This window comes from Pleurodeles waltl, chromosome 6 (genome assembly GCF_031143425.1).
Source record: "Pleurodeles waltl isolate 20211129_DDA chromosome 6, aPleWal1.hap1.20221129, whole genome shotgun sequence".
NCBI lineage: Eukaryota > Metazoa > Chordata > Amphibia > Caudata > Salamandridae > Pleurodeles > Pleurodeles waltl.
In genome coordinates, this window is record NC_090445.1 from 759,600,587 (window position 1) to 759,624,208 (window position 23,622).

Below are 23,622 nucleotides of genomic sequence, written 5' to 3' on the forward strand. Positions count from 1 at the left end.
GTATCTGATGCTGTTCCGACATAGGAAGTGGACAGGGATTGTTCCAGGTAATGTGGGTCACAGATTTGGGGTGTAAGAGACCTGTGCCAAGCTAGCTTGGACAGTGTGTGGGTGGAAGGCCATAAGTGGACATTGTACTTGTTTAGTGTTCTGTGGTGGAATGATTGATTCATGTGTGATCATGTGGCCATGAAATATGTTGTTATCAAGTGTAATTGGGCTATTCGCCCTTCACATAGGCTAAACACTCTTCTTGTATGACCTGTCTGTAGCCATAAATATGCTTCATCATTGCAGGCTACACCGCGTGTGCCACAACACCAGCATATGTTTGTGTCATACCACCAGATGCCTGGTCACTGGATTGGATTATGATGGACCTATAATCAGGAACTGTTGTACTGCCCTCTGTCTGTATCGTGGTGTATGTGATAATGGGTTATTTGTTTTTGGTATGTGATAAAGCTCAAGCTGGTGACATCATCCACTTCTCTGTTTGCCTATTCTTTAGAATAATGTCTGACAAGGCCATTCCTTCAGTAGTCTGGGGGACTGTGCCTCTGTATCTCTACGTTGACACAATATGAGTCAGTCATTCTTGGCTATGAAAGTCCACACATATGGACGTCTTATGTGCTGCATAGTGAAAAAAAATGTTGATGTGATCCGACACTTGTACCAATGTGTTTATGTGTGTTGGTTCTAATCTTTAGCAAGACACTGTACCTGTAACACATCCCTCCTTGCATTAGTATCTTGTGTCTTCATCATTATCTTCACATGTTCTTACATCTCTACATAGCAACAATTGACACAGAAGCAAGCAGATACACATGTATTGTGAATTTGTGCATTGAATAAATATAAGGGACATGATGGAACAGAATAGTGAAGGGTTCAGTCATGGTGGGTGAAATCATTGTATCACTCATGAAATCACTGTATCTCTCACCATCTTCAGGAAGAACCTAAAAACATGGCTCTTCGAATGAGGCCCAGACCCACTACCACCGCCTTGAGACTCTCACGGATAAGTAGTTGCGCTTTACAATAAACTGATTGATTGATTGTAGCCGATGCCCCAGCATTGGAAGTCCAGTGTCCTCCTCCTATAGGAAATGGAAGGTGGCTTAAGGACAGTCAACAGAGTGAATATGTGGCACACAAAGTAGTTCTTTCAAGAAGAAGTCAGTTGTTGGCAGTGGTCGATGTCTAGCCACTGGCAACTCCTTGATTCTTAGCTGAACGTCCCTGCTTGCGTGGGGGAGCTGCTGCTACCGAGGCAGGGGTGTTCATGGCGGGTTCTTCCCCTTTCAGTGGCTGGCACCAATGAAGAAGGGCCTGGTGTTGCTGTGCCAAAGGAAGGGGAATAGTGTTGCGACAATTCCTGATCAAAGTACTGCTTATGTCCCTCAACACCCCTGTTTGGGAGGCCTTGTTGGTATTGGAGCCCTCCAACTGTTGAAGCATATCCCTATGGATGTTCCTCTGCAGCTGCTTGATCTCCAAGAGTTTGGCTACTACCTGGTAGACCCCCCAAGACTTGGCTGATGGTGTCCTAACCAGGAGCATCCCCAGTCATCCCGGTGACCCACAACATCCCTCCCACACACACAACCCCCACGGGCCTATGCCCTTGCCACAGGGTCCCCCCTACTAATGGCTCCAGAACCATCATTGTCCGAGTTGTTGTGCTGCGACTCAGGATTCTAGACTGGGCGCACAAGAGTGTTGCCACTGTCCTCAGGATACAAGTTCAGGGGCCAATGGCTGCCTGTGAAGTCGCGGCAACCAGGCTAGAGAGGTCCTGAGATGGGCACAGTTAGACTCACTGGAGGAGACTGACCAGTTTGTCCAGAAGGGGCCAGAGCCGTCCTCCTAATCCAGATGTCCAGGAGTATTGTCATCACTGAGGGCTTCAATCAGGGGGATAGTAGCAGTCTCGTCTGTGGCCTATGTGTGCTCAGTAGCAGCTCGACCTTTTGATGTGAAAGATACAATGTTACTGGTTGTATTGTGACATCTACCTCCAAAAGTTTCAGTGACATTTTGCAAAGGCTGTGTACATAGTTGATTTGCAGGCACTGAGTAGTGCACTGGACTTGGGCTCCGAACAATTGTGGCTCTACTCTTAAGATTTCATCCACCATGACGCTTAACTCTTCAGCAGTGAAACGGGGATTTTTAATATATGGCACAGTGGAAAAGATTAAAATATGATACAGGTGACAGTGACTTTCTAAAGAGGGGTAGTGCAAAAGGGTGTTACTGGAAAAAAGTGTGTGTATGGTGTTGTATGGGATGGTGAAAAAAGAAAATGGTGCCTACTGTCGGTGCAGTGTGGGAAAAGGTTGCTCTGTCTTGCCGGGTTTTGCTGTGAAAATGCAGAGGATTGTGGTGTGTGAAGGGGTGTCTTTTATAGTGTCCTTTGGAGGTGTGTCCAGCTCAGCAGTGTGTGGCAGCTGTGTTTTTTTCAAATCCATCCAATGTGCTGTTGTGAATTTCTTTGGTGAGTGCAAACCCCCACCGGCTGAGAGCCATGGGTGCCTGCCACTGCAACTTTGAACTTGTATTACAGTCAGTGGTTGGTTGTGGGGCTATTGGTGCTGGGGTTCAAACCACCTATTTCCTAACCTCTGCACCACTGACAGTCTGCCTTTTTTGCTTGGCGGTCAGCGTCCTGCCTGTAAAACTCGTACTAGGGCAGCCTGTGAGATCGCCAACATGGTGGTCTTTTCAGGACTGCCAACATGGCGGTCTGGCGGTCCGACCGCCAAACTCGTAACGAGGCCCTTTGCTGCTAAAATGGCAAATAACTGTCATTTTTTCAATCTCAGCAATCCACCTTTGTTTTATGTGTGCTGCATGTGTGACCACTGAAAATTCACTTTGAGAGACGCCACTTTGTGACAGTTTCCATTTTAAAACATCTTGTGAGTAAGTTTAGTATTAGGTTAGAACATTTTCATTTCATTCATAGCTTTGTCTTTTTTGTTCTTGTGAAGTTTTAGATGGCACACACAATCAAATGTGCAGTGTTCATAATTCAATCCTGTTTATGTTATGCTTGTAGTGATGACCTTTTATAGATTGGTTCTGTTGAAATGTACACCCCGTGGAGCTCTTAGACATTAAAAATGTAGTACTGGTGGTCATCAGAATTATACTTCCTTTGTTTCTCAGACATTTTAAGATGCATGGTTAAACACTACAAATGCAAGAACTGAATGTATGTGCTTTTGTAGATTTGATGCTGAACATATTTTATTTAAACCACCCTTAGAAGAGATTTGGCATGGATCCGAATCCTGGCTTTTGAAGGAGCTTGGAACAACTGAAAAATATTAAAACAGATAAATATCAATAAAAACAACTCGAAACAAAGGGGAATTGCCAGGATATTTTGATGTACAAATTTACCCGCCCCTGGCCATTAACACTTGAAGGCTGTATTAATTAAAGCGAACAGGTGAAGGTAGTTTACATCGAGGTGCTATTTAGTCGAAAATTACACACTGTAAGGCTGTGTTATTTTTCCTACATATGCTCCTGTTGTAGCCAGTGCTGTTTAGAGACAGCAAAAAATCTGTGTTTTTTTCATTTATCTACTATAACTGCAAAATGTTTAGAAAAAACATAAAGGAGATTTTTACCGCCCCAATAAAACGGAGCAAGAAAGCATAGTGCTGCTATGTCGAAGATATTTTAAGACTGCAATTTGCTTCATTTATTTTCCTGTGGTCTGTGTTTTTGTGTGGCAGCAAAACATAAATGTTTGTATTTTTACAATTGTCTACGTAGAGAAACATGAAGTCTGCTGCTTATCCACCACCACAAAAGGAAAGAGATTAACTGAGAACACAATTATAGCATGAAATATTGTGCTGAATAACATCTGGGTTCAAATTCGCACCACCGAGAATGTTTAGGTGCTGGCCCCACGGTGCTACCAAAGACAGGAGGGTAGCTTGAGGGGGAGGGGTGTATTTGAGGTGTTACACTCCCATTATAAATGTACTTGAAGTATGGTGAAGTGTGCTGGATTTCACCAGGGATTTTCACATATTCACAGACAAGGATGCACACACACTCTACCCCTCTCTGGTTTAAAAGTCTTAAAAAATGTTGATTATTTTACAAAACATTCTGTTTTCTCTTATTACCACAGCAATCTACAATCCTTTCCCTTTCCACTGCCCTTTAGGTCCCTCCCATGCACCCTCCTTGATGTATAATGTATTTTAACATTATATGCCAGTCTGATTGTTGGAGAATCTGAAGCTCACACCCCCTCAATCTTACGACAAAGCTACGCCTCTGGCCAAATATGGGCCCTCATTACAACCCTGGCGGTCCAAGACCGTCAGGGCTGTTTCGGAGGAAGCACTGTCAACAGGCTGGCGGTGCTTCACTGGGCATTACGACTGCGGTGGAAGCGCCGCGGTCGCACCGCTGGGGCCGGCGGTTTCCCGCCACAATGGCCCCAGCAGTTGTAATCCGCCAGGGCAGTGCTGCTTGCAGCGCTGCCCAGGGGATTACGAGTCCCCCTACCGCCAGCCTTTTCCTGGCGGTTTGAACTGCCAGGAAAAGGCTGGCGGTACGGGGAGTCGCGGGGCCACTGGGGGCCCCTGCACTACCCATGCCAATGGCATGGGTAGTGCAGGGGCCCTCTGACAGGGGGGCAGCTTTTCATTGTCTGCTATGCAGACAGTGAAAGTTGCGACGGGTGCAACTGCACCCGTCGCACAGCCGCAACACCACCGGCTCCATTAGGAGCCGGCTCCTGTGTTGCGGCCGAGATCCCCGCCGGCCCATCGGGGATCTCCAAATGGCTGCCGCGGGGATGCGGCCGCATTGGCGGCCGCCCAGCGGTCCGATCTTGGTGGGCGGCTTCAGCCGCCCGCCAAGGTCGTAATGAGGGCCATGGTGTCTAACATCTTGCAAAGGTTCCCTTTTGTTGTAATGTCTTTGTACAGGTAACTTTCCTTCTAATCTCCTCTGTCTGGTCCCGTTCCACTTAAACTCTCCTCTAGCAAAAGGACTTTGATCTAAAACAGTCTCACAAGTAGCCGCCATTTCCTGTCCTAACTCAACTTCTGTGTGCTGATTGAGCATGATGGATTCTGTAGCTCAGGTTGATCTGAGAGAACAGGCCCTTTACTTGCATTGTTCATCTACTAACTGTGAACTTGGGCCCTATATGAGAAATATGCAATAACCCCTTCTTATTTTAAGGCAGGTTACAATGTCTTGGGCTAGCCTTGCTGATTCCGTCCATTTGGACAATATCCAACTGTCCCCCCTTTTGCAGAGGTATGACCTGCAACCTGCTTTCATCAACATTTAAAGATGAACGTATGCCAAGCACTGTCAGCCAGGACAAATCAAATAATCAAACTACTCCTACCACTGTAAGGCTGCTCACAATGTCCTGGGCTAGCCTTGCTAATTTATGTACATTAAGCAGATACACAGTATGACTGAAGGACACAATAAGTGAAAACACCATACATTGTCCAAATATAGAATTATACTAGTCACTTAAGGAACCATTTACTATGCTGCTAAACTTTTGTACGTACTTACAGCAGATGTAATGGGTAGCCTAACATCCATTTGTTCCCCATTTACACATCCATCTAGCCATACAAATAAGGCTGAATAATCATCCTGCTAGCTACATTTTCTATCTATCTATCTATCTATCTATCTATCTATCTATCTATCTATCTATCTATCTATCTATCTATCTATCTATCTATCTATCTATCTATCTATCTATCTCTCCTTAAAGGAACGGGTGGGCGAAATGTGTCAGCTAGTAAATGCGAATGCTGTAGTGACCAGCCCGGTTTTTAGGAGATGCCTGGAGCTGGGGTGTTTTTCTGTTCTTGTAATAGGAGCCCTCTGAATCAGAGTGTTATTTAGGTCATATATGAAGCACCACCAGCAGCAGACACCATAGTGGTGTCTTCTAAGATGCAGCTCATGGGCACACCTCGTCAGAGAAGCCAATAATCAGCATCTGTGGAAACACACGCGGAAAATGAAAGAGGATGAAACGCTGTGGCTTCAAGAAGCCCTCAATCGGATCGGGCATGCCGAGAATAGGATTTGTGCATCAGTGGAACATGAAACACGTTTTAAATATTTGCATATTTTGAATTTTGTTGAAAAACGGCTCACGAATGCTAGAGATTGATGTTATATTACACACAAGCACACATGTGAGGAAACGTAGAGCCGGCAGTTTTCTTGTTCATCCCGTATTTTTGCAAACGTATTTAACTTCGATAATTTAAAATGCATACACGATCGAATCAACACTAAAACCCCATCTCTCTATTAGCCTTTCTTGTCATTTGAAGCTGCCCTGTCAGGCAGGTAACCTGCCCCAAGCTAGACCTAAAAAGACCAAATCCTCGACAAGGCTGTAGAAGTTATGACTTGAGACTGAGATCTAGAGGCAACTGATTGAAGAGCTGAGCAAATAAAGGGCTTGAAAGCGATATGAGGAAATGTTATAAAATAGATTAATGGGTGTCAAGCAACATTCACAGAATTCTGAGAGGAAGAAGATTTGGTGAACTAGTAGAGACTATAAAAATAATTGACATTACACTAAGTTAAAGTGCACCATGGGGCAACAGAAGAAACCCTAGCCAGGGATTTTACAATAATCATCTACGTTTGACATCATCTGTGCGTTGCCATATGTTTTTCAGAATAACATGCTATGTTCAGATAACTTGATAAATGTGGTAATTATTCACCACAGAAACGTAAAATGCTCTATCAACCTTATTAACAAAATAAAGTGGCTAGAGACCACCATCACAGTTTTCCCAAAGATTATAGAAAAAGAAACACACAGAGTAAAGTAAAAAACAAAAGTCAAGCATAAAGTGAAACAACAAATAAACCAACTAGATTCAAATGTAACTATGAATTAACATTTCCCCCATGCCATTGTACACATTTCTTTTGTTGAAGCAAAACAGCAGCAACCAATGCATAAAAAGGCATGCCACAATATAGTCCATAGCACACTCACAATTCGAAGTACAGTGCCCTGCAGCAGTGGTGTTCAAGTTACAGTAACGAGGGCAATATCTAACAAGGTTCCATAATGTTTATCAGGGTCTTCTGGAGAAGGACATCTTTCCAACCCTGCCTCAAAGCATTGAGCCATGAGATTTTGTTTTTTTGCCAATGTTCTGCAATTGTACGTTGCAATCTCGTGCAGAGAACGACCTGAATCCCCTCTTTCTGGGGGTAGCATGACTTTTGTCTTTGACACTGGGTGTAACGGTGTTAGTTCCCCTAATAAATGAGTGTTGCATGGGCTAGGCCATATGCGCAGACCAGGGTATGCATGTGTGTTTCGGTATTATCGGTTGAGCTAGGAGTTAAGAGTCATGAAGATAAGGTGAGGCTGATATGAGGCTACTCAGAGAACCTGTGTCATATTGCACATTTTTTCCACATCATTTTAAGGCATGGATCCCAAACACTCAAATCTGCTATGCAGGTATTTAGCAGTGAAAGTGAAATCCGGAGACCACACAGGACTTTCAAAATTAGCATAGATTATGGGCACTGCGTGGTCCGCAGGCCAGTTTTTGTTCATCTGGATGGTGTAGCCCTGCTGCTTTCACTTACTCCAGCTGCCTGCAGATTATGGAGCTCTGTTTTCGGGCAAAGCAGAGTTAAGAAAAAAAAGAGGTCGGTTACCACTATTAAACTTGTACATTGTTTTATTCTAAGCCCGTCCAGTGGCCTCTCCCAGGGACTGTTTAGCTCATGTTGCACTCTAATAAAGTCCAGGTGTGCAGGACACGCTGGGTAATGGAAACCTGATGGGGCAGTGCAGTTAAAAATAATGCTGTACATTCTTTGTCCCCTGGACTTAATTTACTGTTGATCATTCTTATTGCCTACATTTATTGAGTAGCTTTCCCCCTGGATTTATGAGGTACTACATTTAACAGTGTTATCACTTGTACCTGACTATCATTGGGATGGAAAACATATTTTCTTAAAGAGGCGGAACCTAATTACTTACTTGTTTCATCGCTGAAAGAAAACAGGCCTCGAAAAACATGGGTGTGCTCTTTAATAAGTTGGAAGAGAAGTTGGATAAAGAATCTAAGGCTGCATGAGGTCATCTGTTTCCAGGGCTGTACTTAACCCTCAAGTGCACTAGGGCGTGCAGCCGTCAAAGCAGTCCCTCACTCTCTCTCCCTAATGCACGAAGCGACCCCTTCACTCAACTCCCAGCTTAATTGGGCCCCACCTTCATACATCTGTCCAGTGATTAAAAAAAGTCTGTAACGGATATCCCAAGACTGCCACTTTTTACCATGTTCCTGAGGAAAGCCACACTACAACACTGACTCACCATTCCACCACTACACTTTGGAGTAAGGGAGGTTTGATGCCCTTAACTGTACTATCTTTTGAAAAATTCACCCCTTTTCATTTACCCAAAAAAAATAGTGGCAGCGTGTAGGAGGCTGGACTGGCTTGCTGTGAGTACCAAGGGGAACTTGCACCTTGCACCAGGCCCAGTTATCCCTTATTAGTGTATAGGGTGTCTAGCAGCTTAAGCTGATAGATAATGGTAGCTTAGCAGAGCAGCTTAGGCTGAACTAGGAGACGTGTGAAGCTACTACAGTACCACTTAATGTCATATGCACAATATCACAAGAAAACACAATACACAGTTATACTAAAAATAAAGGTACTTTATTTTTATGACAATATGCCAAAGTATCTCAGAGTGTACCCTCAGTGAGAGGATAGGAAATATACACAAGATATATATACACAATACCAAAATATGCAGTAATAGTATTAGAAAACAGTGCAAACAATGTATAGTTACAATAGGATGCAATGGAGTCACATAGGGATAGGGGCAACACAAACCATATACTCCAAAAGTGGAATGCGAACCACGAATGGACCCCAAACCTATGTGACCTTGTAGAGGGTCGCTGGGACTATTAGAAAATAGTGAGGGATAGAAAAATAGCCCACCCCAAGACCCTGAAAAGTGAGTGCAAAGTGCACTAAAGTTCCCCTAAGGACAAAGAAGTCGTGTTAGAGGAATAAGGAAGGAAAGACACAAACCAACAATGCAACAACAATGGATTTCCAATCTTGGGTACCTGTGGAACAAGGGGACCAAGTCCAACAGTCACAAGCAAGTCGGAGGTGGGCAGATGCACAGGAAATGCCAGCTGTGGGTGCAAAGAAGCTTCTACTGGACAGAAGAAGCTGAGGTTTCTGCAGGAACGAAAAGGGGTAGAGACTTCCCCTTTGGTGGACGGATCCCACTCGCCTTGGAGAGTCGTGCAGAAGTGTTTTCCCGCCGGAAGAACGCCAACAAGCCTTGATAGCTGCAAATCGTGCGGTTAGTGTTTTTTGGACGCTGCTGTGGCCCAGGAGGGACCAGGAGGTTGCAAATTGGACCAGGAGGTAGAGGGGACGTCGAGCAAGACAAGGAGCCCTCTTAGCAGCAGGTATAACCCGGAGAAGTGCCAGAAACAGGCACTACGAGGATGCGTGAAACGGTGCTCACCCGAAGTCGCACAAAGAACTCCCACGTCGCCGGAGAACAACTTAGGAGGTCGTGCAATGCAGGTTAGAGTGCCGTGGACCCAGGCTGGACTGTGCACAAAGGATTTCCGCCGGAAGTGCACGGAGGCCGGAGTAGCTGCAAAAGTCGCGGTTCCCAGCAATGCAGTCTAGCGAGGTGAGGCAAGGACTTACCTCCACCAAACTTGGACTGAAGAGTACTGGACTGTGGGGGTCACTTGGACAGAGTTGCTGGATTCGAGGGACCTCGCTCGTCGTGCTGAGAGGAGACCCAAGGGACCGGTAATGCAGCTATTTGGTGCCTGCAGTTGCAGGGGGAAGATTCCGTCGACCCACGGGAGATTTCTTCGGAGCTTCTAGTGCAGAGAGGAGGCAGACTACCCCCACAGCATGCACCACCAGGAAAACAGTCGAGAAGGCGGCAGGATCAGCGTTACAGAGTTGCAGTAGTCGTCTTTGCTACTATGTTGCAGTTTTGCAGGCTTCCAGCGCGGTCAGCAGTCGATTCCTTGGCAGAAGGTGAAGAGAGAGATGCAGAGGAACTCGGATGAGCTCTTGCATTCGTTATCTAAGGAATCCCAAGAGACAGAAACCCTAATTAGCCAGAAAAGAGGGTTTGGCTACCTAGGAAAGAGGATAGGCTAGCAACACCTGAAGGAGCCTATCAGAAGGAGTCTCTGATGTCACCTAGTGGCACTGGCCACTCAGAGCAGTCCAGTGTGCCAGCAGCACCTCTGTTTCCAAGATGGCAGAGGTCTGGAGCACACTGGAGGAGCTCTGGACACCTCCCAGGGGAGGTGCAGGGGAGTGGTCACTCCCCTTTCCTTTGTCCAGTTTCGCGCCAGAGCAGGGCTAAGGGGTCCCCTGAACCGGTGTAGACTGGCTTATGCAGAATTGGGCACATCTGTGCCCAAGAAAGCATTTCCAGAGGCTGGGGGAGGCTACTCCTCCCCTGCCTTCACACCATTTTCCAAAGGGAGAGGGTGTAACACCCTCTCTCAGAGGAAGTTCTTTGTTCTGCCATCCTGGGCCAGGCCTGGCTGGACCCCAGGAGGGCAGATGCCTGTCTGAGGGGTTGGCAGCAGCAGCAGCTGCAGTGAAACCCCAGGAAAGGCAGTTTGGCAGTACCAGGGTCTGTGCTACAGACCACTGGGATCATGGGATTGTGCTAACTATGCCAGGATGGTATAGAGAGGGCATTTCCATGATCATAGACATGTTACATGGCCATATTCGGAGTTACCATTGTGAAGCTACATATAGGTAGTGACCTATATGTAGTGCACGCGTGTAATGGTGTCCCCGCACTCACAAAGTCCGGGGAATTGGCCCTGAACAATGTGGGGGCACCTTGGCTAGTGCCAGGGTGCCCTCACACTAAGTAACTTTGCACCTAACCTTTACCAGGTAAAGGTTAGACATATAGGTGACTTATAAGTTACTTAAGTGCAGTGTAAAATGGCTATGAAATAACGTGGACGTTATTTCACTCAGGCTGCAGTGGCAGGCCTGTGTAAGAATTGTCAGAGCTCCCTATGGGTGGCAAAAGAAATACTGCAGCCCATAGGGATCTCCTGGAACCCCAATACCCTGGGTACCTCAGTACCATATACTAGGGAATTATAAGGGTGTTCCAGTAAGCCAATGTAAATTGGTAAAATTGGTCACTAGCCTGTTAGTGCCAATTTGAACAGAGAGAGCATAACCACTGAGGTTCTGGTTAGCAGAGCCTCAGTGAGACAGTTAGGCACCACACAGGGTACACACACATATAGGCCACAACCTTATGAGCACTGGGGTCCTGACTAGCAGGGTCCCAGTGACACATAACAAACATACTGAAAACATAGGGTTTTCACTATGAGCACTGGGCCCTGGCTAGCAGGATCCCAGTGAGACAGTGAAAACACCCTGACATACACTCACAAACAGGCCAAAAGTGGGGGTAACAAGGCTAGAAAGAGGCTACTTTCTCACACAGCGGCCTTAATGTTAAGCACTGCTGACAGCCATCATTGTGACCCGGAAAGGGCCAGCTGGTCACATGTTTTAAGCAGATGCAGGCCAGGTCTGCTTTCAAATGTGATGATCGTGTGAAAACATGGATGAAACATGAACCTGAAAAAGGCAGAGATTTATTCTCAAGAATTTGTTTCATTTGTGTTTTTCAAGCACCTTCGAAGCTTATTTGAAAAAGAAAGTAACATTACAGACAGAATCAAATATTTTCTAGCCTTCGCAACAAGAATTTTCAATTTTATTAAGGACATGGAGGCGAGGATTATGCTTCTCTTTCTTTTACTGTAAACACACAGCAGCCAATGAAAAACTTGAACTACATTTCCCATGAGGTACATCCCCAACAACACCCCCAATCAGGGACTATCCTCTCATATAAATGTCCTTATCTACCAAGTCTGTCCTCTTTTTTTACTCCTCAAAGGGATAATAACTCCAACAAATGAACTCCAACCATGTCCTCTTCATAGCGAGGGAGCAGCACAACCGGTGCAACATACATTTGAGAACCTCAGGAACCACCTCCTTGAAACCGTTCAGGTAGTCTTGTCATCTGAAAAAAGGAAAAATAGTACCATAATATCTACGTCTGAGGATAACGTCATAAATATTGTAACAAATCGGGAGGGACATTGAAAATCCTAATACATCATGTCATATAAAATTCTTAAATATTCAAATTACGGGTGGGATAATCCTCGCCTGCGTGTCCTTAATCGAATTGCAAATTCTTGTCGCGAAAGCTAGAAAATGTTTAAGTCTATATCAGGACCGAAGTTTAAAGGTGGAGTCTGAAGACCAATCCGCCGCCAGCATAATATCTTCCAGTCTGACCCTGAAATAAAAGCTTTCGATGCCATTGCCCCTCGAACAGAATGGACCCCAAAGATCGAAATGTCAATTCCTGCTTCTTGAAGCAACCATCTAACTCATCTGGCCAGAGTCGCAGAAGAGACAGGGCCAAAAGGTTTTTGCAGAGAAATCAATAACTGTCCAGTTGGATCCCTACGAAACTCACAAGCAACATCTTTGTAAACATTTGGGGGGTCATTCTGACCTCGGCGGTAAAAGGCCCTTACCGCCGGTCAGAAGTCCGCCATACTACCGCTGCGGCCGCGGTAAACCGCCACGGTCATTCTGACCACCAACTGTGAAACCGCCAACAATCCGACATCCAAGGAAGGCCGCCGCATCAGCGGGCCGCGGAAAACTGGAGATGACCAAACCTCCACCGTCACGCCAACACAAACACACCCATGCCATTCTGACCCATCAATCCATGCGGCGGTCTTTCAACCGCGGTATTCCATTGGCGGTACACACCGCCGCGCTCAAAATACACACACAGCTCCAAAACACAGCCACATTGGACAATTTGAAATACACACACCTGACACACATACAAACAACACTCCCACACATCCAATCAACTATAAAACACACACCCACATCACCCACAAACCCCCACTAGTTGGAAATCGGAGAGAAGGCGAGAGAGACAGAGATAGAGAGAGCGAGCACAGCAATAGAAAACCCCAACACACACAGGAACCCAACTTCATCACCCACACCACATCTACGCACACATCACCACATATCACCACGCACATCACCACAAACACCACCCCACACCTCATCCACACCACCCCATGGCACCCCAAAGACACCCCAGGTTCTCGGACCAAGAACTCAGGGTCATGGTGGAGGAAATTATAAGGGTTGAGCCCCAGCTCTTCGGCACACAGGTGCAGCACACCACTATAGCAAGGAAGGCTGAGCTATGGCAAAGGATTGTAGACAGGGTCAACGCTGTGGGACAGCATCCCAGAAATCGGGAAGATATCAGAAAGCGATGGAACGACCTACGGGGGAAGGTGCGCTCGATGGTATCGCGACACAACATCGCTGTGCAGAAGAGTGGCGGCGGACCCCCACCCACTCCACCCCAATTCACAGCATGGGAGCAAGAGGTGGTAAACATCCTGCATCCTGATGGCCTCGCTGGAGTACACGGAGGAATGGACTCTGGTAAGTCGAATCTCAACTACTTCACCCCCCCCCCCAAACACCAGCATGCCAACCCCCCCCTCACCCCCAATCTCAACCCCCCAGCACACAACCTCCCTGCCAATGTCTCACCAGCACAACCCACCCTAAACAACACCAACCCCTGAATGCCAACACAAACCATAGACAGCCACCACCAAAGCATGACCATTGCACATACCCATACACCCCCTTCCCCCCACCACCCTCACAACACCTCCCACAAGGGAATGCCAGCACTGGGGGACAAGGGCACTCAAAATGCACGCCATGGCACACACCGAAACAATAACCATACTCCTTTACCCCTGCAGGGCCCGAACGCCAACACACCGCCACGGAGGGTCCAGAGTTGTCCATCCCACCCCCAGAACAGGCCCCCAGCGAGGACAGCAGCTCTGTCGACCTAGAACCTGATGACCAGCCCAGACCATCGGGGACCTCTGGACAGTCGGTTCCCCACACACAGACACAGGCCACAGCAGACCCAACCCCCTCTGGGAACACAAGCACAGCTCGCACCCAGCGGGCCCATGCCTCTGTCTCGCGGACGCGTCAATCAGCGGTGTGTCCGCCACTACAGGGCACCCAGGCTGACCCAACACCCCAACAACAACAGGGACCTGGGGGCAGTGGTAGTGGGCACACCGTCCAGGGAACAGAGGCCCGGGGAAACAGGGCAACTGGGAGGGCTGCTGTGCGACAGGGGGGGGAGGACAGGCCCAGGGAACCGACTCTCCAAGAGGCCCTCACCACCATCATGGGAGCATACCATCACTCCCAGGAGACGATGGCGACGGTACTGGCCAGGTTCACCGAGATCCAGGCACAACAGGAGGAACGGTACATGGGGTTCAGCAATGAACTCAGGAACATCGCTACCGCTATGGGGACCATAGTCCAGGCCCTCAACCGTATAGAAACCACATTGCGGGACCATGTGGCACCACAAAGGGCCCCTGTCACTTGCCAGGAACAGCCTACCACCTCCGCCGGCGCTAGTGGTCAGGAGGCCCCCACAGAACGACGGGCCACCAGAACCCCACCTCCTGCTGAAGAACAACCACCCCGCAAGAGGAACCTGAGATCTCAAAGGAAGACAGAGTAGGATGCCAAGCCCCCCGCCAGCCTAATATCCCCCCGGATGTCATTCCACTGTCCCACAGTGTCACTCTGTCCAACCTTGAACTGCCCCTGCTCCATCCTTCCACAGGCATATGGACAATGCACCTGTGCGACCGAGAACTGGACTCTGCCATGGACATAACTCCACCCTCACCCATCACCGTTTTAATATCATGTACCAATATCTAGCACTAAAAATAAATCACTCATTGCACTGAAATCATTCTGGAGTCAGCCTGTATTATTTACAAATGTATAACACATTACTTATCAATAATGTTCTGTTATTTATGTGATGACAACATACCGATGTCAATAAGCATTAGTCCATGGGCTAACCAAGCAGAAGTCACGCAGTGGGTCATACAGCACTGAAAAGGGAAGGGAAAATCAAACATCAGTTTAAAAGAACTGGGTGGAAATACACAAAGTAAAGATGCAGGGGGCTTTCAGTAAATGTTAAATGGCGTGGGTGATTCCTACCTGTGTGCTACTGAAAATACTGTTGGATAACTCTGTCCCTGTTGTCTGGGTCGTCCTCTTCGTCTTCCTCCTCTTCACTCTCCGCAGGCTCCACAGCTGCTTCAACACCACCATCTGGACCATCCTCCTGCAGGAAAGGCACCTGACGTCGCAATGCCAGATTGTGAAGCATACAGCAGGCCACGATGATCTGGCACACCTTCTTTGGTGAGTACATCAGGGATCCCCCTGTCATATGCAGGCACCTAAACCTGGCCTTCAGGAGGCCAAAGGTTCTTTCAATGATCCTCCTAGTTCGCCCATGGGCCTCATTGTACCGTTCCTCTGCCCTGGTCCGGGGATTCCTCACTGGGGTCAATAGCCAAGGCAGGTTGGGGTAACCAGAGTCACCAATTAGCCACACACGTTGTCTCTAGCTGTTCCATCACATAAGGGATGCTGCTATTTCGCATCACATACGCGTCATGCACTGACCCAGGGAACTTGGCATTCACATGGGAGATGTACTGGTCAGCCAAGCAGACCACCTGGACGTTCATAGAATGGTAACTTTTCCTGTTTCTGTACACCTGCTCATCGTCTTTTGGGGGTACCAAAGCCACATGGGTCCCATCAATGGCACCAATTATGTTGTGGATATGTCCAAGGGCATAAAAATCACCCTTCACAGTGGCCAAATCAACCTCCTCAGGGAATACAATGTAGCGCCGCATGTGTTTCGTCAGGGCAGACAACACTCTAGACAAGATTTTTGAAAACATAGGCTGAGACATTCCAGATGACATGGCCACTGTTGTCTGGAATGAGCCACTTGCCAAAAAATGGAGGACTGACAGAACCTGCACTAGAGGGGAATTCCTGTGGGTTGGCGGATGGGGGACATCAGGGCTGGCTCCAGCTGGGCACACAGTTCATGTATAGTGGCTCGGTCAAGTCGGTATCGTAGTATGATATGGCGTTCTTCCATTGTCGACAGGTCCACCAGCGGTCGGTACACGCGAGGATTCATCCTTCTCCTCGCAAGTCCCAGCGGACGGTGCCTAGGAAGGACAACATGGAGCACAGAGTCAAGCAAATCACAGGTACGTTCACCACTGCATGCATAGCACACGATTATCTATGTATTGAAAGGCGTGTATGTGTGGCAATGCAAGGCCTAGGCCTGTGTGACGCAGTACAAATTATGCCATGTGGGCCCTTGAAATGGCGGCTGCCTGACCTGTGAAGTGGGACAATGGGATGTGAGGTCAATGCGCTGGCGTGGCACACCGTGGCGGTAGGCGGTCGAAGACCGCTATACGAAGTCGCATTGGCTAACATTGAGGCCTATGGGTTTCAGGAGCCAATGACGAGGTGCGCCGGCGGTCGCGGTATGCACCGCCGCGGTATGCACCGCCGCGGTACGCACCGCCGTGGGCGTGACCGCCATTTTCTATCTGCTTAATCACTCGAGACCTGATCATCCACAGGAGAGGACCTATACTGCAAGTGCTGCTGTGACCTCGGTCTGGAAGTGACAATGGCTGCTGCGACTGGGGAAAGGGCCCCTGCCTTCACGTCTGAGGAGTTGGAGAAACTTGTGGATGGGGTCCTCCCCCAGTATGCGTTACTCTACGGTCCTCCAGACCAACAGGTATGTACACTGGGTGCACATTGAATGGGCTATGCCTGTGTGGAGTGGGGTGGATGTAAGTTGGTGGGGTGGGGTGCGAATGAGGAGTGCAACGCACGACAGATGAGAGCATGTGCCATATGGCAAGGTTGGGGAGGGGGGGCCAATCGCATCTAACATGCAGAACATTGATGATTTTTCCTTCCCACCCTGTACATGTCAAATAGGTCAGCGCCCATCAGAAAATGGACATTTGGCGTGCCATCCCCAAGGAAGTCCGGGCCCTGGGGGTCCACGTCAGACAGGGCACCCACTGCCGCAAGAGGTGGGAGGACATCCGCCGCGGGACCAGGAAGACCGCCGAGTCACTGCTGGGGATGGCCTCCCAACCTAGGAGGGGTGCCAGTCGTACCCTGACCCCCCTGATGTCCCAGATCCTGGCGGTGGCCTACCCTGATTTGGATGGGCGCTTGAGGACATCACAGCAGACACAAGGGGGTGAGTATCAGCACATTCTGCTATCTCTCTGCGCAGTGGAGGCGTCTGGGTGGGGGAGGAGGGTTGTGGGTGACATTAGGGTGGGGCGCTTTCTGTAGTGTAGTCCTCTCCTTTAGGCATGGCCCTGTGCTCCCGGCCCCCACCTCTGTAGGGTGACAAGTACAGCTATCGATGGTCCAGCATCACACATGTGCGCCTTTGTCGTCTCTAGACCTGTTGTCCTAGTCAGAAGTACTGAGTAGTGTACCCCAAATGCGCGGCTTAGTGCATGAGGCTCCTGTGTCTGTCCTCTCCGCCAACGGTGTTGACATTGCATGCACTCAACCTGGTCTTCGTTTTTCTCCCCCCACCCTTTTTCTTCATCTTCTTGTGCATGTGTGCATTAGCATCATCAGGCGGAGGAGAATTGGCATCGGAGCACGAGGGAGCTGCAAGTCACAAGGCCCCGGTGGGACCAGGAACAGACACCGAGGGCACCAGTGATCCGGAGGGCGAGGGGAGCACCACAACAGGGACCGGTGGTGACACCAGCGACAGCGACACGTCCTCGGATGGGAGCTCCCTAGCGGTGGCGGCAACATCCGGGCCCCCCGCCTCTACAGGTACAGCCGCCACCCAGCGCACCAGCCCCGCCCTCCCAGCAGCCCCTCAGCCTACGCTCCGTGCCCGCTCGCCCAGGAAGGCGGGCGTCTCCTTCGCCCCAGGCACCTCAGCCCCTGCCCCTGTTACCCCTGCTGCCCTCAGTGAGGAGGTCATTGACCTCCTGAGGACCATCATTGTTGGGCAGACTACCCTTTTGAATGCCATCCAGGGGGTAGAAAGGGAGGTGCATCGGAGCAATGCCTACCTGGAGGGCATTCATTCGGGTCAGGCTGCCCATCAACGATCGTTCAATGCTCTGGCCTCAGCACTGACGGCAGCCATTGTCCCTGTTTCCAGCCTCCCTCTTCTGACTGCCTCCACCCTGTTTCTGTCTCCTGTTCCTCAGCCTATCCCATCCACACCATCAGACCAGCCTGCACACACCTCAACACCCAAGGGCAGCTCATCCAGACACAAGCACCACAGAACCCACAAGCATTCATGCAAGCAACACCCAGATGCAGACATTTCAACAGTCACTACCACCTCTGTGTCCCCCTCCTCCTCGTCCCCCTCCTCCCTCCCTGTGACGTCTACACTCACACCTGCATGCACACCACCATCAGCCAGTGCTTCCATCACCAGCACACCCTCCAGTCCAGTCCGCACACGTGCTGTCACCACCCCCACTACCATTTACACGTCCCCTGTGTCCTCTCCCACTGTGTCTGTCACCCCCTCTTCCAAGACACACAAACGCAGGCAGACACCCACCCAACAGCCATCCACCTCACGACAGCTTCCAGCACAAGCACCTGCACCCAAAGACAGCACACCTGACTCTCCTACAACCACATCCTCTTCCTCCACTCCCATCACCACTTCTCCTACCTTTTACCTTGGTCCTAAGGAAGTTTTCCTCGCTAATCTTGACCTCTTTCCCTCCACTGACCCACCCCCTCCATCTGCAAAGAGTCCCAAGAGCACCTCAGCCACCACCAGCCCAGCTTCGAGTGTCACTGTGGTGCATGGGTTCTGGAGTCCACCCTTTGCCAGCAGTGACACTTCAATCAGCAGCAAGGGGACAGCCAGCCCCCCCCAGGCAAGAGGACCCGGAAACTAAAGGGCCGCCGTGAGAGGACTGACACGGCTGCCCCCAAGGAGCCAAGTTCGCCCACTTCACCAGCCACAACAGCTAGGGGAGGCAAGGGCCCGAGAGCCCCATCTAAGGAGCGAAAGGGCAGCAGGGCGGAGAAGTCTGCCAGCAGGAGCGCGGAGCAGGAGGGGCCCACAAGCCCCATCCCGGGTGTTAGGGAGAACACCAAAGGGCCCAGGACTCCGTCACCGAAGGGTCCAGCAACAGCACGGTCGGAGGGCGACTGAGCAGGGAGTCCAGGCCAGGTCTGGCTCCCTTGACTTACTGGACGAGCACCGCTGAAGAGGGCCCGCCGTGCAGAAGAGCACCGCTGAAGAGGGCCCCGCCGTGCAGAAGAGCACCGCTGAAGAGGGCCCCGCCGTGCAGAAGAGCACCGCTGAAGAGGGCCCCGCCGTGCAGAAGAGCACCGCTGAACAGGGCCCGCCGTGCAGAAGAGCACCGCTGAACAGGGCCCCGCCGTGCAGAAGAGCACCGCTGAACAGGGCCCCGCCGTGCAGAAGAGCACTGCTGAAGAGGGCCCCGCCGTGCAGCAGAGCACCGCTGAACAGGGCCCCGCCGTCTCAGGCACCGCTCCGCTGGGCCCCGCCGTCTCAAGCACCGCTCCGCTGGGCCCTTCCTGTCAAGCACCGCTCCGCTGGGCCCTTCCTGTCAAGCACCGCTCCGCTGGGCCCCGCCGTCTCAAGCACCGCTCCGCTGGGCACTTCCTGTCAAGCACAGCTCCGCTGGGCCCTTCCTGTCAAGCACCGCTCTGCTGGGCCCCGCCGTCTCAGGCACCGCTCCGCTGGGCCCCGCCGTCTCAAGCACCGCTCCGCTGGGCCCTTCCTGTCAAGCACCGCTCCGCTGGGCCCCGCCATCTCAGGCACCGCTACGCTGGGCCCTTCCTGTCAAGCACCGCTCCGCTGGGCCCCGCCGTCTCAAGCACCGCTCCGCTGGGCCCTTCCTGCATGCACTGTTAACGGTTCACTGTGCCCACCATGCCTACTCCTTGACCAGTGGAGACTGTAATCCACTTGAGAGACTGTGGCTTTGCACTCCCCAGGACCAAGCAGTGGGCAAGCCACCCACTGTATAGACTTGAGAGACTGTGGCTTTGCACTCCCAGGATGGCACAGTGGGCAACCCACCCACTTGTGAGACTTGAGAGACTGTGGCTTTGCACTCCCCAGGATGGAACAGTGGGCAACCCACCTACTGTAGAGACTTGAGAGACTGTGGCTTTGCACTCCCCAGGATGGCACAGTAGGCATGGTGGCCCCTTCATGGTTCTGGCGTCGTGGACTCATGTGGCTGTGGTGCCCCCCCCTTCCCTTCCCCCTGAGGTGCCTGTAGTTTTTTCATCAGATGCCCCTGCAGTGTTCTCTCCAGAGGACTCAGGTCTCCTGTGTGGGCTTTGCCCTTGTGTTGTTACACTTTGGCCCACGGACACTTCGATTTTCTTTTGATGTGCAGGACTAATTGCCTCGGTTATCCATTGCACTGAATATAGACTTATTTTGATATTGATTTTTTGGCTAGTTGACAATAACTTTTCAGAGCCTATTTTGTACATAAATTTTTATTCACAATTTAAATCTGTCTTTGCATTTATCAGGGGGGTTTGGGTGGTGTCACTGTGACTTGTTGCTCTGCATTGGTGTGTACATAGTTTGGGGGGGTGGGGGTCGCATATGTGTGTGCCCGTAAGCTTTCCTCCTCCCCCCTCCCGTGTGTCGTAGGTGCAGTACTCACCGTTGTCGTCTGCGCCGGCGTTCGTACTCGTGGTAGATGAGCAGGTAGACGAGAGCAGGTAGTATGTTTAATTCGGGTTCCATGCTGTCCTCCTTCCTCGTGGAGTGCGTAGAGGTGAGCGTTTTCCCGTTCGTAGTCTGTTTCCGCCGTGTTTTTATCGGCGGGGCTCCCGCCCCGGAAAAGGTGGCGGATTGGTGAGTTATGATACTGTGGGCGGTACATTGTCTGCCGCCTGCCTGTTGGCGGTGACCGCCGCGCTGTTTGTCTGTACCGCCACGGCGGGCAGAGTGTTAATGTGGCGGGCTGTGTTGGCGGTTACCGCCAGGGTCAGAATTCCATTTTTTGGACCGCCAGCCTGTTGGCGGGTTGGCCGCCGTTTTATCACCGACCGCCAGGGTTAGAATCACCCCCTTAGACATTTAACTACACATAACTTTGAATTGTCTCTAAAACTTGGATAAGAAATACGTGTAGAATTCGATTTTGTACGTTTTGAAATTCAAAACAAAACTCCAGTGGGAGTTAATACTCTACCTGCAATGTCCAGTGCTTTAACGTCTGACACTCTTTTGCACGAAATAAGGCACAATAACATAGCCAATTTCGCTGACAATTGTTTCCGCGATAGACCTTCATTAGCTGGGCAAGCTACCAAAAATTTAAGAATTATATTAACGTTCCACTAAGCAGAATATTTGGGTTGAGGGGGACGAACCAAACGAATACCACGTAGTAGTTTACAAATCAGCAGGTGTTCGCCAACCGGTTTACCATCAATTTTAGGATATTTAGCAGAAATAGCTGATCTAAAATTGTTAACCGTTCTATAAGCTAAGCCTTGAGTAGCCAAATGTGAAAGAAAATCTGCAATCATTTGCACAGAGGCCCCCACGGGATCCATGTCCATTTGACCGCACCAATCCAACCATGGCTTCCAAGCGGAAGCGTATGGCTTGTGGGTGCTAAGGGCCAAGGATTGGCCGAGAAAGAATTAAGTGCTCTCCAAAACCTGAGGGATTTGTTCCAATCTCCTGAGATCCTCCAAGCCATGAGCGATAACTGCCCTTCCATAATGAGAGGATGTGGAAGGCCCATCGGATCTAATAAGAGATTCTCCGACCTCTGAATCTGCACTGGAGGCGTGTAACAAAGGTCTGACACCACTGGGAACCAGAGTTGTGCTTTCCAGCAAGGAGTCACTCGAACCATCTCTGCCTTTTGTCGAAGGACCTGGGAGAGAACTCGAGGAATCATTGAAAAAGGTGGAAACGCATATGTCAACTCCTCCGTCCAGGACTGAAGGAAGGCGTCCGAACTGAGAGACTGTGGATCTGGCCTCCAACTGTAAAAATGCGGAAGATGCACATTCAGACGTGACACAAACAGGTCTATCGAAAAGGGATCCCAAAGAAGATTGAGAAATTGAAACACTCTGGGATGCAACCTCCAGTCGCTGACGTCCCAAAGATATCAGGAATTCCAATCTGCTATCACATTAGTTTTGCCCGGAATATACTCCGCTGTGACAGATATCTGGTGAGCTAGGCAGAAGTGCCAAAAATCTTTCACAATTTCTGCTAGCATCCTGGACCGGGTTCCCCCCAGTTTGTTTATGTATCTGACAGCAGAAATGTTGTCCATTTTCAAGAGGATACAACATTGTGCTCTGATTGGAGACAGAGTCCGCACTGCAAAAGAGCCCGCCAGAAGTTCTAGACAGTCGATGTGCATTTGAAGTTCCTCCGGGGACCACTGTCACCCCATCTCCATCTGTCCACATCTGGCTTCCCAGCCCCATCTGCTGACATCTGACTCTATGACAATCTCCGGAACCGAAGCAAAGATTGCTCTGCCGTTCCAGGCTTCCCTATGAGTCAACCACCATTGAATCTCTGTCCGGGCTTCTTGTGACAAGATGGCTTGCTCCAAATAGGAAAAGCCCCTGTGCAGATGCAAAATCTTCATTCTCTGAAGGGCTCGATAATGAAGGGGGCCTGGAAAATGTCCTGAATAGATGAGGCAAGGAGGCTCACCAATCGGGCAAGAACCCTCAAGGAAATCGAAGGAACAGAGAATGCTGTCCTCAATTCCTTCTTGACGGCTAATCTCTTGTTCAATGGAAGTTTCAATTGTGCTGAAATTGAGTCTATCTTGAACCCCAAGAAGTCTGTCTGTTGGGATGGAATCAATTGGGATTTTTCTTTGTTTATGATAAGCCCTAGATACTGGAGCAGTTGAATTGTCCATGAAAGATGGAGAAGAACCAGACTCTTCTCCTGCGTCATGATTAAGATGTAGTCAAAATAAATTATAAGACGAACACCCTTTTCTCTGAGCCATTGGATGACTGGGTGCATAAGCTTGGTTAAACACTACGGAGCTGAAGACAGGCCGTTGGGAAGAGCCGGGAACTCGTAACACCTTTTTTTTCCAGAAGAACTGAAGAAAACGACCATGAGGAGTGAAAATGGGAATAGTCAAATAGGCGTCTTTGAGATCTAGCCGTACCATCCAATCTCCGTTCAACAAAAGGTCTCGAAGGAGACGGATGCCCTCCATTTTGAAATGACAATAGACAATCCATGTGTTGAAGGGATGTAGATTGAGCACCAATCGGGAACCCCCTCCCTTCTTTTCACCAAAAAGATTGTGCTGATGAACCCCCTGGGATGCGGGAAACAAGGAACTATTGCTCCTTTCTGAAGCAAAGCTTCTATTTCTTGATGTATAAAGAAATTCTCTTGTTGTGAAAAATGGAGAGAAGGGGAAA